The 14,637-nt window shown below is 39.6% G+C and overlaps 1 protein-coding gene across 2 annotated transcripts in view; it reads left to right on the top strand.

The window, feature by feature from the left end:
- LOC110847005 (slit homolog 3 protein) overlaps nucleotides 1-14,637 on the top strand; it is an 83,060-nt gene that overhangs the window by 35,139 nt on the left and 33,284 nt on the right. The window contains exon 4 of one of the 2 annotated variants that reach the window (XM_022093848.2): nucleotides 391-465. The exons of the other annotated variant lie outside the window; for it this stretch is intronic. The gene's annotated coding sequence lies outside the window, so the exon portion shown is untranslated. The remainder of the gene's footprint in view (nucleotides 1-390; nucleotides 466-14,637) is intronic. 2 annotated transcript variants of the gene reach the window in all.

Genomic DNA, 14,637 nt, shown 5'->3' with positions numbered 1-14,637 from the left:
ATCGATTGAGTCATCAAAAGCATGAATTTTGTTATTCTGAATCTGCTTTATTGTTATGGTCATGATTATCTTTGTCTGGGTTGATTGTGATGTGATGTGAACTGCTCCGTCTAAAAGGAGACCAAGACTTTCTGAACGTTTGCTCTGCCTTAACTGTGGATGGAGAGAAAGAGCTCGAGAGAAGCCAATTGGAGAGAGTCAAAGTCAATGCGGATCATTCATCTGGAATGATAATGGCACACTTGCTCCAAAATTAAGTAGGATTTTCTGGACAAAAGTCTCTTTGCCAGTCGTAGTTGCTCAAATTCGCCTATTTAATGTTTATTAGAACTCATTGTCCTCAATTCTTATGAAGTCCATTTCTAATCATGAAATTCTAAATTGTTTCAGGTCCCGTAATTGCAGTGCATTTACGAAAGGCTACATACCTTGCAGCTGAATTCGACCTATACTAACCAACAACAGGTAAATAGGTCTATTAGGTCACTTTTCAACATGGAAAATTGAATATACAAAAATATACATGCGCCATCTCAAGCCATAGATAATATCATTTAAAAATCAGCCGTTGATAAATTGCTCAGAAATGAGAGTATGGAAGGAAGCGATTTATCTCCTAAAATTCTGACTGTGTAGACTGCTTGTGATGAATGTGCTGATTCGAAACACAACTCCGGATCCGGATGTAAATCATAAAATATTTGGCCAATATTTGCATGGGATTTCTTATAAATATGTAGCAGGGCTTAGGGACAGCTGTGAATTTACACAAAGAGCTCATATTATGAAAACGTATGGACACGCCCATACAGTAGTGTGGTCGTAGGTCCAGCCATAAATTAAAATATGTACAGTTGAAGCAACCCAGTCCGCAGAATTTCATTTTATTTTCAAGCGCTTTCTTGCCATATTCTCTGAATACGTGCATTCGTTGTTCGTCGTCTGACCTTTTTGTGGGTACGCACATCTCGGAGCAGAAGCGCCAGACGCCCAATTTTGTTTATTTCTTTTTTCAAGTGGAGATCATTAACTGAGCAAGAGTTTGTACACACAGGCGATCGGAGAGTATGGTGCGGTGATGGAGGGAGGGAGGTTTTCAAAAAAAAAGATGGACAGGCGGTCAGATGAAGGTCACCGAAGCATGACTAAAATAAGCTGCAAAAATCATTCTCGGCCGTCTGCCGTTGTATATTATAATTCGGTATCTGTATGGACAAAGGCTGGGTTGGAGCACTCGTGTGCCTGTGCAAGGGTCATAAAACATAAATTCAAATTTCATCACGGATGAACTCAAGTTTATTTCTATTTATTATCTTATTTGACAGTGAATGAAGGGCCCATTAGTTCTTTTTAAATCCTCGGGTAAAGTCTGGGTAAACTTTCATTTAAAATCATCAACAACCCATAACAGTCACTCAATGAATGCTGAATTGAATCACAAGCTCCCCTTAACATGAATGCCCATATAAAATAGAAACACTTTACTTCAACTTGGGACGTCTATTTATTACGTTCACATGCTGCTCCTGCTAAATATGAATGCAGACAGAGTTGCTTCTTCCTCTTTAGAGATTCCGATTCAGTCATAAGGCTGCATTTTGAGGAGTTGAAAACGAATTGAACAATGGGCTTTAATCGAATATGAAAGGAGGCGGGGATATGATGTACTTTACGTTTTAAATATTTCAAGTAGACGTCAACTTCAACTTTTAATAAACACGATTGATTAGTCGCGGTTGTGCATTAGCTGATCCGTTATACGATATGCAGATATATACCTCCTTATTATGGTGATCGTTATATTATTGCTGCTAATCATCAATTTTTGTTTTAGCGTCGAATCTTGCAGTTCTTCTGGCAATACAATGATTCGGTGAATTCTTGTTATGTGTTTGGGGGAGAAATGTTCAGTTGCTTCCATTCATTAGGCGACCAAGGGTCCGCATCTGACGGGCCAACATTTGTTTCGTTAACTGGATTTGACCAGGCTGGCGGTGCCCCATTACCTTCGCCTCTTCCACCCAAATGGATCCGAATTGAACTCGAGTTGAAACACTTTTCTGTGGTCGAGATAAAAGTTACACCCTATGCAATTTCAATCAACAATCCACACACATAATGAGATTTGGAGTGGGCTTCTCTATTACGTGGAAAATTTTCCTTAATGGTCCAACAGCAGATGAAGCTTCACCCCAGCAAGTTACGAGTCAATTTCAATTTTATGCTCGGCAGCTGATATTAATACCCTTTGCATTTTACTTGCTTTTGGTTGTATGCTATTGACAAAGTGCTATTTATTGTGCGAGGATGAAGTGGTTTGGGTGGGACTTATTATGATCCCATTGACTTTTTAGATTGCACTGCGACATTTGAATACAACATTTCTCCAATAATTTACATCTGATACGAATCTTGAAAGAAACTAACCATGCTTATTTGAATCTAATCAAAAATGATGACGAAATAAGATAAGAAAAATGATGGGAATACGAGACATTTCAATTTGATGTTCGTATATTTATGTCAGGTAATCACATTGTAGTATTGGTTTCTTTCGTCACAATAAATACTGTTGTCCAAATTTGGTTAAAATTAGAGTTTTTCATATCTTACCAATTCCTCAATGTCTAAATTAAGAGAGGGCATAAATTGAATCCAATGCAAGCAGGTCGATGTAAACTTATTGCTCCGTAAATTCGTTCGTCCGTTCGTTGTTGGTGTAAAATTCATGTGTCCAGTTTTCACTGGGGCCGATCAGAGAATTGAATTGATTGGGTTGTAAGTGAAAAGGGCAAGGAGAAGGGCTCGTTGTCCATCCATCTTAGTCACCGGCATCTTCGCTCCATTTCGTTTGCCATTCATCCCAAGTACAAGTTCAGCTTGGTGCTTGTTCCACCCATGTCCCACACTCGAAAGTTGTTGTTACTCCTCAGTCACAGCACTCACTCACGAATTCTGATCTCTGAGAAACTTGATGATGATCACAGGAATATTTCCCTCCGGATTGCCCATTTGATGTCAGGCTGAAGTATGGTTAGCCGTACGTACGCATCAAGCAACCAACAATTTCCATTACATTACGTTCACCATTGGGATCGTCGTAATACTTTGTTCAATGATTTAGAGACCGGAATGCAGAATCTAAATCGGAATCTAGATGAATCGAGAGATGAACCCACGTACATAATCCCTCCCTCCCATGTTGGTTAGTTAGTCAGAGTCCTTTGCAGACTTTCCTTCTTTCTGAGGGGAAAGTGACCTCTCCTCATTATCCTTGTGAACATTGCTCGTTAACCAGGTCCAAACTTGAGGCATTCAGTATTCGATGTGCTAGCCAGCGAGTGGGGGCAGAGGAAACAGCTCTAGGCTTATTTGAGCTTGTTAAGTGGAGAACAACAGGGTAATGTCCAAACTAACGCGTTCTTTTTCGTTGAGTCCTTCAGCTCTGAATTCTGGACTAATAGGTACGCCTGTCGAAAATAAATTGGATTTGAGGGAGAAAAATGAAGCTAACTAACTGTGAATTCACATCACTTCCGAAACTTTAGTTTGGTTTGAAATGCTCCCTGATAGGCTTTATTCTCCTCCCTGCACACCCTGTAATGACATGAAAAATATATGTACATATTCTCGTATGTACATATGTATGTACTCGTAAGTTGGTGTGACTTGATTTGTGCAAGCTCTTGGGGTACATATGTGCATATTTGTATGATACGGGGAAATTATTATTTGCTCTATAGTATCTTCCCCCACAGTAGGCTATGCAAACCATGGCCTTCTTTATATCAGTGAGCAAGAGACTGGATGTGTAGGTATATCGTTCGCCCAGCAAAATTTGAAAGCTGATGAGTGCTCATTCGTGTGGGAAATAATGTGTCGAAAGGTTCGGAAACGTCGGGCAATGACTCATTTCCTTGGTTGTTGGAAAATTATCCTTTCTCTTTCTTAGGAGGGGAGCTTGCGAGGTTGATAATAACAGATCTTGATGCCCTTTGGATATGTGGTAGGGTCCCATGAGTGAACTAAAACCCTGAAGTGGTTTGACTCCATGGTCCCATCTGCGCCCGCCACACCCACTCAAAAATGCCCAAAAAACGCTTTCACTCCAGTTTTCACTCACTCAAATCCACGCCAAAAATCCAATTTTACTCGGATTTTGAAATTTCTTTCACCATTACACTCCCAGATAGTTGCTTTCTTCAATCCAATATCAAACTCAATTTTGCTGATGACTATTTCGCAGGCATAATTTGCGTTGTTGATTACTACAACAATCCTCATTCCGAATTGCAATTTTTAAAAATACTAAAAATTTCGAAAAAATTGAGTTTGATATTGGATTGCAGAAAGCAACTATCTGGGAGTGTAATGGTGAAAGAAATTTCAAAATCCGAGTAAAATTGGATTTTTGGCGTGGATTTGAATGAGTGAAAACTGGAGTGAAAGCGTTTTTTGGACATTTTTGAGTGGGTGTGGCGGGCGCAAGTGGGGCCATGGAGTCAAACCACTTCAGGGTTTTAGTTCACTCATGGGTCCCTACGTCCCTACCACATATCCAAAGGGCATCAAGATCTGTTATTATCAACCTCGCAAGCTCCCCTCCTTAGTTGTAATGGCTTGTGGGCAGCAGTGGTAGTGGTCGACCCATCATCATCATCACCATCATAAGAAATCACACCACCTTCCATTCCTCATCCACTTTCATTACTGTGTTCTCCACGTAAAGGAGTTGGATATAAACGTCGAGGAAAAATCAGGAATGCTGAGCTTGTCGTCCATTTGGACCGCTCCCAGACCGGATACGCTTCATCAACCACTCTTCGCTAACAACTCAAATGAGCGATGAGTTCTGGACATGCTACTAGTCTTGGCCATTAGGACATTGGTCTGATCGTGGCTGAAAACCTAGTCTCGTCGGTGAGGTTAGAGCTAAAGATGGATGCTTTGAAATCCTGTCCAACCTTGATAGTAATCTAGATGCCCGGATGCAGGAAAACTAGTTGTCAGTCGTACCAATATTCTCATTACTTACTACCTTCAGAAATTCAATTTACCAAGTCTGAGTAAAAATAAGACGCAATTTTTGATGTTAATCGAACTTAGAATACAATGAAAAGAAACACGACAATTGCTGATCAAGTTCCAACTTATTGCTTTTGGGCACATACACATATTTAGTAAGTATATTCATAAGTATACATATGCGGTTATCAATTTATATCCACATTCTAACAGTATTTTGTACATAAAAATGCATTGAAATGCTTTTAGTAGGTCATAGATTTTTTACCCAGCAAACACGTAATACCCACGTAAAAATGGACGCATAACGAATAAATCAAGTTAATTCCTGACAAGCAAAGTCCAGTTTGAATTAATTCCTTGTGATACCTTGCAATTAAGTGCACGAACACCCAACATTTTTACTACTTCGTAGCAATTACTGTTGGATAATGTGTAGCTCCAGGACTTAAGGTTGAGCAGAGTTGCACACAGTTGAGTCTCCTTAAGGTTATCAACAAGAGTTTATATTTTAATCGCTCTACGACTGCCTACAGAAAATCAACGGACACATGACGCACACACGGTAACCTCATTTCGAAACAGAACTGTTCAAAAAAATATTATTACATGTTTGTACGCATAATTTTGAGAACTGTCCACAATTTTTTACAATCCTACAATCATGCGAAAGTATGAACCACGCAAGTACTATTTACTGACAAAACATAATATGACATGCTGACAAGAGCATGAACGAACACTACTGGACCGGACACAAAGGAAAAGTGACAAATCGACGTGATTTACGAGTTTTACAAGGATAACGGATGTTGCATGTGCTCTGGACGCAGGGAGATCGCGTTAGCATTAAATTTGCAAAGTGATGTTGAATTTGGCCCACGGAACTTTAGGGTCTCTCGTCCTCGATGTGTTCGTCCATGTCAAAACTAAATGTTTAATGCATGTGTTGTCTTCAACGGGGACAAAAGATAAGTGATGAATGGGTTGTTGGTCCCATGCATAAACTGACCATTCGCTAAGCTGTTTCAAACACATTTTTCAAACTTCTTTACAGAAAGAGACAGACGTATCTTAGACTACATATTGATGACACACGGCTCGAAAATATATATCATTTTAGGTTCAATTTTCCAGAGGACAAGTTTGAAATTACAGTCTTGCAGTGGTCCGAAAGCCAACTGGGTATATTTTGTAACGAGACAATACATTAAATCTAAAACTTTTTTGTCTCACATTGGATTACACAACAAATGGGTTATTTATTCCATGGTTGTGACAGCCGTGCAGGTCGTCTGTGCCCGCATGGCTGGGGAGGAGGCTCATTTATCCAAGGATTCAGAATTGAAGTAGGGTTGAGAGTTTCCTGTCCGATGGGATTCTCTCGAGAGTGCCACCGACGAGCCATCCTCGCTTTAGTGGCAACATAGATGTCCTCAACTTGAATTCGAATTCCGTTTCACTTGAACTACTTCAACTCCGCCATTTGGACTTGGCCTGCAGAACACCCGACCGACACATCCTTAGTCGATGATATAAACCGAATAATTTTTCAAGGTGACAGGAGACAGAGTGGAAGAGCAAACCCCAACTACAGATTCGATCCTTCTTCTCGCAAGGAGAAGAAAAAGATGTAAAGCGTAAGTGACCTGACATTGGAGAAGATGAGCGTCGTATAAAGCACGAAGCATTACCAACACCCGTTTAAAGTTGCACCAACGAAGCCCTCCTGCCACACCGTCGCTCCTGTTATAAATTGGTGATTTGATGCAGTTACTTTCTGGAGGGGGCCTCATATTATTTACATCCGTGAATAAAGACGTTCTTTCCTTCCTTCCTGGCCAATGAAATAAAAGTGTGAAAGGGAGGAGTAACAGGATATCATCATCATTGTTGGCCCAACATTTACTGTCTGCTTACTTGCACTATGGGAGCTGCTGCTGCTGCTGGGGTTGAAATATCTTCCAGCTCGATAAAATCTTGCTGGATTCCCTTGTCTCCCCATCTATCAAGCCAACAACGTTCTCAACCAACTCCCACAGCTACTTCGTCAGTCTCTCTCATTCTGTTTGACAAAGAGAATAGGAGACGAAGGGGCAGCAAGGCTTGATGGTGGAGGAAGAGTGTGCATGCTGGAAGGATGCACTTTGAAGAATACAGTAATCATTCTTGGTCCCTTTTTCGTATTTCCACATGTCTCCACCGCAAGATCTTATTAAACCCTTCACCTTTTTCTACTCTATAGATCGAGAATTTTAGACGCCCAGACGGATTGACTTACAGTCACGTAATGTGAGAATAATGTGAGGCGTATGTAATACGCTGAGAAAATATACTTGTAGAAGGAGCAAGCAATTACTACCACCAGCAGCATTGTTGTGTAGTGGCAAAGTCAAGTGGTTTCCTGATAATGTTTGGTGGATTGTGATATCAGTTTGTTGTTTCATGTTACATCCTCTGGCTGGAGTCTGGGGTTGATTTTACAACGCTTAAGTAATCCTTTTAAAACAATTTGATTGTGGAGAGGAGTATAATGAGGGGTTATCCAGTCCACTAATAAAATGCGTGGAGAAATGTTTGAGAACACCTTTTCTTGTATGGCACCAGCTTTTATTAAGTGTATCAACATTGACGGCAAATATGGATAATTTTGTGGCGTTTATATGTGAACAACATGAGATGGTGGATGCGATACAACACCTGCTTCACCTGGAGTATGCGTATCTACTGCTGTGATACAATTTTGACTTGATTTGATTATGAGGTTTGATGCATCAAGAGTTTCGCCGTCTAATGTTTCCTGCTCTGGAACTCTGGCGTCGTGAAATGTTCCTCCTGATTATGACGAGACATCATCGTTTGACTTGTATGATTAAAGGATTTCATTGTTTTGGGCATATCGAGGGTTTGGGAACTTAATTCGTTAGCACTTAATCGTATTGAGAGGCTAATTGAGCTGGTCTTTGTTGTTGAAAGTTGAAATTCCCATGCAATTGGACGGACAAATTATTTCAGTTATGCAGCACTATTTTACTGTTCATTGGATGTACAGACACAAAAAATACCTTAAATAAGTCTCCTCACGTACATATGTCTGTACTAAATGTATGGCGTTGGTCAAAGATAGACGTTACTTGAATATGAAGAGTGCATGGTATTTACAATGTACATATTCTGATTTAATCACGGATTCTACTCATGCTGTTTCAAAGTTCGCGTTAAACAATGTGCCAAAAGTTTTGAACGTCTTGATCATTAAGTGCAATGTGGAAGGAAGTAATTAATGATGTAATTACATAATCCGAGAGAAAGCAAACACAGTTTCCAAGTTTTTGAGACCCACTCTCCATATTTTACTAAACAATACAAAATGCTGTTGGAACTGTGGGTTCAAGCAAGTACGAGATCGTAGTTCGTTGACAAAGCTCTAGCTCGTTGCCTGCTCACAAACGTTGCTGATTAGAGTGAAGGGACAATCAAGGAGGGCGTAAAACAATATAGATTCCGCTTCGAATAAGGGCACCATCAAATCTAAACTTCATTTATCTCCTGAACGGTTGCTCATTGCTACTGCTACCACTCTCTTCAAACTGCGCCAGTTCAATTAAAGCCGAGTAATTGCGTTAAGGAGTGGAAAGGAGCAGAGCATTTCACGTTATTAGAGACCAAGTATATATTAGAGACCAAGTGTCTGTTCTAGACTCAAGTACATTAAGTTTACTTCAATGGGAGATAGATCACCAGAAAAACGCCGAGAGAAGCTATTGAGCTCATGTCCGGATTCTATTAGCACTTCAAACGAGCTACCAAAAACCACTCTGCCCTGTTTTTGCGACTCTTGGTGCATTTATCACGAGCAATAATCAACTGATTACTTTGGATAATGATGATGACGGTCACTCGGCGTGGTCAAGGAAATGTCATCAAAGTAGAGTTTTGGTTCATTAACTTGTAGTGGGAATTAGATCTAAACGTTGAGATTGAATATAGACGTGAATCTTATGATGGTTGTGGTAAACTAAAAAAAAACACGCGACTCATGCTAAGCCCAACTTACTGCCATTCTGATTAAGAGCATTAAAAAAAAATAAAAATAAGAGCTAAGATTAAATTACGCACTTGCTTCTGACCAAGACCAAAAATGCTAATGTAATGAAAAATATGAAGAGCTTGTGTTGTGCTGTTGATGAAAACTTTACTCTTATTCCATTTTCATCAAGTTTCCTCAGTGTAGTAAGAAGGGGGGCACGCAAAAAAGGAAATGAATCCACACCGCATCAAAGCATGGCATCATTATCATCATCATCATCATTATCTCCAATGTTATAATTATTATCACAATACGCAGTGTATCTTTTTATCTCGTTGAGAGCGAATGTGTCTGAAACTTATGCTGCGTCTCCTGCGATGGAGAGGAGCAGAAGTTTCGTTTGCATTCTTATTCTTTCGTGTTTCATTAAACTAAAAGTTCCTGGGACTACTTGAATAGGAGGATGCTCATTCGTCTCCTTTCTTTCTTTCTCTGTGACAACGAGTAAAGTTTAAGTTGTAGGCAGTGATTGAGCTGGGTTTCGCCACGTGTATTGTGCAGTGTGTATGTATATGTAGGTAGTAGTACACGATACATAGTGCAGTGGAGCTTTCCTTGTTGGATTGGAGGAAATCTCTGTTTGCTAAGAAAATTTAATTTCAAATTTTCTAATAAAATTGAGCCAAGTCAGTCACAGTCTGTGATTGTTCGACGACGACACTTTTCACAACTTGGTTTTCTCCGTTCCACTCGCAGCTCTTGGTCTTTTGTCTTCTTTCACCACCATGGAGATCCTCCTCCTCCTTCTCCAACTACTTGGTCTCGGTTACAGGACAATTACTTACTTGGAAGCAGACGAAGATGGATTTATTTAATACTTTCTTAATAGAATAGAAGTAATAGGAGCTGGAAGGAGGGAAGGAGTTGGGGTGGTCCCTCCATCCCGAGGAGAATGGAATTAGTGGATGGGAAAATGCGTTCTGAAGAGGCTTTTTCTGGCACTAAAGAAACCTCCGTGGTAGTCATGAATTTGGAAAGCCCTGGGACGGATATCTATGATGAGCTAAAAGGGCATGGAAGATTACTCCATATTGCTATTCACTCCCAGCACATTCACTTTTGTGTATAAACTCACCCTCCGAGCTGCTTGGATAAAGTGATCCGCAATCCTCCTACTTCCACTATTACGCACATTGTACGCACACTATTAGGCAATTCTCTGAGATACATATATTCTTAGATTTACCAAGGAAAATGGTTTGCATCGGTTTAATGAGCCGTTTCCGTCCCGTTACGACAAGCAGACAAAAGTGAAAAACAAATAACCCCAAAAACTTGACTTTTGAGCAACTCACCCACATTAAATGTGTCTTGTAAATAAAAAAATGTATTTCACTTTAGAGAAAACTGTGTGTGTACATATGTACTACGGAGCAATACTTTCTTAGTCCGTCTTATTGCTGGGCTATGCACTCGGGAAGGTTTCTATTTGTATTTACCGATTCTAATCAATACTGGATCTAATCCTGGGCCAGCTTTCACTGACCCAGGATTTTATTTTGAAGATAAGACTCGAGTGAAAAGTTTAGTACTTTTGGACCTCAGCACGTGCCGTTTATATCTTTCCGAATTTGTAGAAGAAACATATATTAAAAATGAGGGTCTGATATGGACTATGGACTTTTGTACGGTGTTATGTAAGGCCTTTTGTTGGCTTACATGGTTTCACCAGTCCTGGTTTCGGTTCTGTGTTTGAGAAAAAATCCCAAAGTCTAAAAATTAGGGAGTTGTGTTGGAAGCACCTTACGTAACCCACGATTTACTAGAACATTGACTTTGGTAAAGAAAAATTGGCTGTTTCCTGGAAATTGTCGGTTTTCCGTTTTGGAAAGTTTTCTCTTGTGTCTGTCGCCCTTTTCTTTTGAAAGAAATCTTTTGGATGGACAGAGGGGAAGGGAAAGCAGTCAGTCAACCCAAGAGGCAGGCAGGTTAGAGTGCGGTTGGACTCTCTTCACTGTTTTCCTTCTAGATTTTATCCGAGATATTTACTGAAATTGGACATTTTTTTGTATCACTCCACCAAGTGCTGATAAGTCAGAGGAAGTAGCACCACCCAGCTTTCCTGTCCACTTGTCTTCCTTCAATCCCTGACAGCTATGAGTTGAGCTCGAGATGGTCTCTCACACTTTTATGTCTAGTAGTGAAACCATCTAATTTAAAAAAATACCATTTTTATATAATAATAAAAGTGAACTGACCTTCAGTATTTGACAATTACAATTGCCTAAATATGATTATTATGTTTTAGTGCATACGTATTAGGACGTTGTGTTTTAGCTTAGCCTCAAGCCTCACAAGCCAAAGGCATAGACTTTAAAAATATGTAAGAGCAAATAAAGTGTCCGATCAATAATAGTTGCCTCCCAATTCGAATCCCTTCTTTATTTGCTCACGTGAAGAGATGCAGAGATCACATATGTATACACTTGAGAAAGTTCCAACTGAACTCGAAAAGATAAAGTAAACCCGGAGAGTCGGAATATATATCAACCCAAAAGATTTCATGTGTCAAAATTTGTGAAGCAGAAAATACTTGGAAATAGCAACAATGAGCCAATTGAAGGGAAAGAATCCAGTCAGAGAGAAAAGTGTGAAAGGGTAAACGTGAATTGTGTGTGCATTGGTCCGGCCTTGGCCTTCAACGTGCTTTCACCAACTTATCATCCCAACCTTTCAAGTCAACTTTTATTCTCTTGTTACTTGCCGAGACTTGCGACGAGGACGATTATTGCACGTCGTCGTCCTCGGCGTCGTCTAACATTCAACTAACTGCAGTTGAGGCAGGTTTTGGAGAAAGCATCTCCAGATTTCTCAGAGATACGCTTTATTATCAACATCTCGTGCAAGGTGGCAGCGAATTTAGGAAATGGCAGCAGCCAGAGTACACTTTCTGGTTGAATTCCGACCGTATCGCCACCACCAAATCATACTTCATTTTCTTTACGTGCACTTGTATAAAAAAACTCTCTTTTCCAACGGGACTTGCTGCTACTTTATATTGAACGGCGGTTGGTGTAGCAGAACAAGAATTTTCAAGTCCGCTCGAGTCTTATGCGTTTTCACACTTGACTGGAAATCAGTATTGGCACCCACGCCAACTGACCAACCAACCGCCTCCTTTCTCTGCGTACTATTAACTACAATCTTGCACTTGGAGTGATAATACTGGTCGGAAGAGTTTTCTCTTTTTCTTTGGGGGTAAAAAGAAAAAAATGAGCATGAACAATTTATTGATTATGGCCATGCGTTGGAAGAATGGAGTTGAAATATGGAAGACTGCCATCATTCGTATTGTTTCCTTCCTTCAAATAAATGTATTTCTGGCCACTGCAGCACAACCAACTGATATTTATATTCTGTCCAGCAGTGCGTTAATGCCATGTTTCCTTTGGAGAAAGCACTCATCTATTTTTCACTTTCTCCAATTTTCTCCTGTCTGCTACGTGCTGTGGGTCGAGAACCTTAGAACCTACTAAATATGTCTAAATATAAAGTACATTTAGTAGCCTATAAGTTTGGCAGAGTCCTAATTAGCTAGCTACATATCAACAGTTAAGATTCTTACAATGAACAAATAAATATGTTTATGTGCGTAGAATCTGAAAATTTATACACACAAATTAATCATTTTAAAATTTGTTTTAATGTACACATTTTGTTATCGAAAGTAAAAAAATGTTTTTGAATACAAATTATGATGCTGCGGATAAACCAGATATTTGTTTTTTCAATCAGCAATTTCATGAAATCGAGAGGAGTGTGATATTGGTGCGACATTGGGTTCACACTCTCGCTACTCGTTGGGTCGGAAAACACCAGTGAATTTGATTACGCAATCATGATGGTCCGTTAAAGAGACACTTCAAAGAATGCAAGGACTTTCTGGATCCAGTTTTGTCCGTGGCAGTCTCTCTCAGGAAATGAGAACATAAAGTCAAATTATTTTGTCTGTTTTGGTGGAAACCTGAGTTTATTGCTTACATTACGCTGGTCCATTACGGAGTTATCAATATCTTAAAAGTGGAGAGCACATGGGGGAGCACAGCTCCACTACTACAAATTGCAGGGGCTTTTGTTCCTTCAAAATAACACTGTATACGTTTCTAGGTTGTTTGTGTCGGAATGGAAAATGTTTCTGAATAGGCGTGTGGCGTTGTTGCTGGTGGTCTCGTAGCTGTGTGTATGTGCATTCTTCAAGTAAAGTTCCTGGGAACAACTGCGAAAAAGTGAACGCGAAATAATGGAATGGAAAATGTGTTGAAATAGAATCCTGTTTTCTAACCATAAACCTTTCCCAAGAAGGTGCGATCTCAGTTCCATCGCTCGTAATGCGAATTAATGTTTTACCGAGACGCCGTTGAATCATTCATGAATTCACGACGGTCATGATCATTAGTTACAATATATGATGGGATCATCTTATCTTTCCACGTTCCTCCACATTTATTATTTGTCATCCTCCTCGGAAATATGAAATCTATCGACGGGAAGGCGTTTGTTGTCTCGTGGAAGAATTTGTTTAAAATAACCACAAATTCTCAATTAAAACAAATGCTTGGCTTGCTAATGGTTATAAAAATTATTGTTGTGGACAATCTCTGCTTCAATTTCTTTTAAGTCATTTGAAGTGCAATATCAGTGCAGCGCATCAGTAGCGCGTATCTTCTTATGTATTCTATACGGGATAAGAGACGGGTGAATTGCACACGCATTCTTCGTCAGTTCAAGTCATTTGGAGAGTGCTTAAGAAGCCACTTGAGAGCAAAACTCGTGATCATTTCCTCGCATCCGTATAGTTGCACAATTTTCTAGTGATTGCGTGCACTCTGATAATAATATTAAAGGCTGTGCGAAGTTCGCAGTCAGGAAAATGGAAGACAAACGGTTAATGGGCTGCTGAATGTGAAGCGCTATGGGTTCGTAAAGAATAGTTATGGGCTACACACTTTCGAAAGTTGCGATTCTCTCGATTTCCTCCTTCAACTATTTTCTCTCACTCCTTGTTGTGTGAAAAACGAAACGCATCGCTCTCATGTGAAGCACCTTTCTTTACCTAAGACTTCTGGGACCACGACTTGAACTTGGGCAGTGCGAAAACTATTCTTGTAGCCACTTTCTCCTTCAAGTGAAAACAATCACACTACAACTTGAACGAAGTTTTTTTTTCGACGATGGCTTCTTGAAAAATATGTCGTCAATCTAATTAATCCCCGGATTAGTTTTATTTTATTTTATTTTTTATTTTTTATTTTACTACCCAGTTGAAATAATAATGCACAGAAATAATATGGTTGTTTCTTATTGTTGATGAATATGCAAATTAACCCACAAAAGATGAAAACTGTAGGATAAAAATGACCCAGTTTTTTAGACAGTTTACCATTGTTTCTGTGTAATAATTAGCTGTCTTGTTTTTATTCTTAAATAATCCTTCAGCCAAACACCACTCTCCACGACGTGAAACTTTTGTCATAATTATTTTGGTTATGTAGTCTTGTTTCGCTAGTTTTGCCCAGAGTTCA

The sequence above is a fragment of the Folsomia candida genome, unplaced genomic scaffold (genome assembly GCF_002217175.1).
Source record: "Folsomia candida strain VU population unplaced genomic scaffold, ASM221717v1 Fcan01_Sc003, whole genome shotgun sequence".
NCBI classification, from domain to species: Eukaryota; Metazoa; Arthropoda; class Collembola; order Entomobryomorpha; family Isotomidae; genus Folsomia; species Folsomia candida.
Note: the sequence above shows the minus strand (reverse complement) of the source record. Positions and strands in the feature narration are given on the sequence as shown.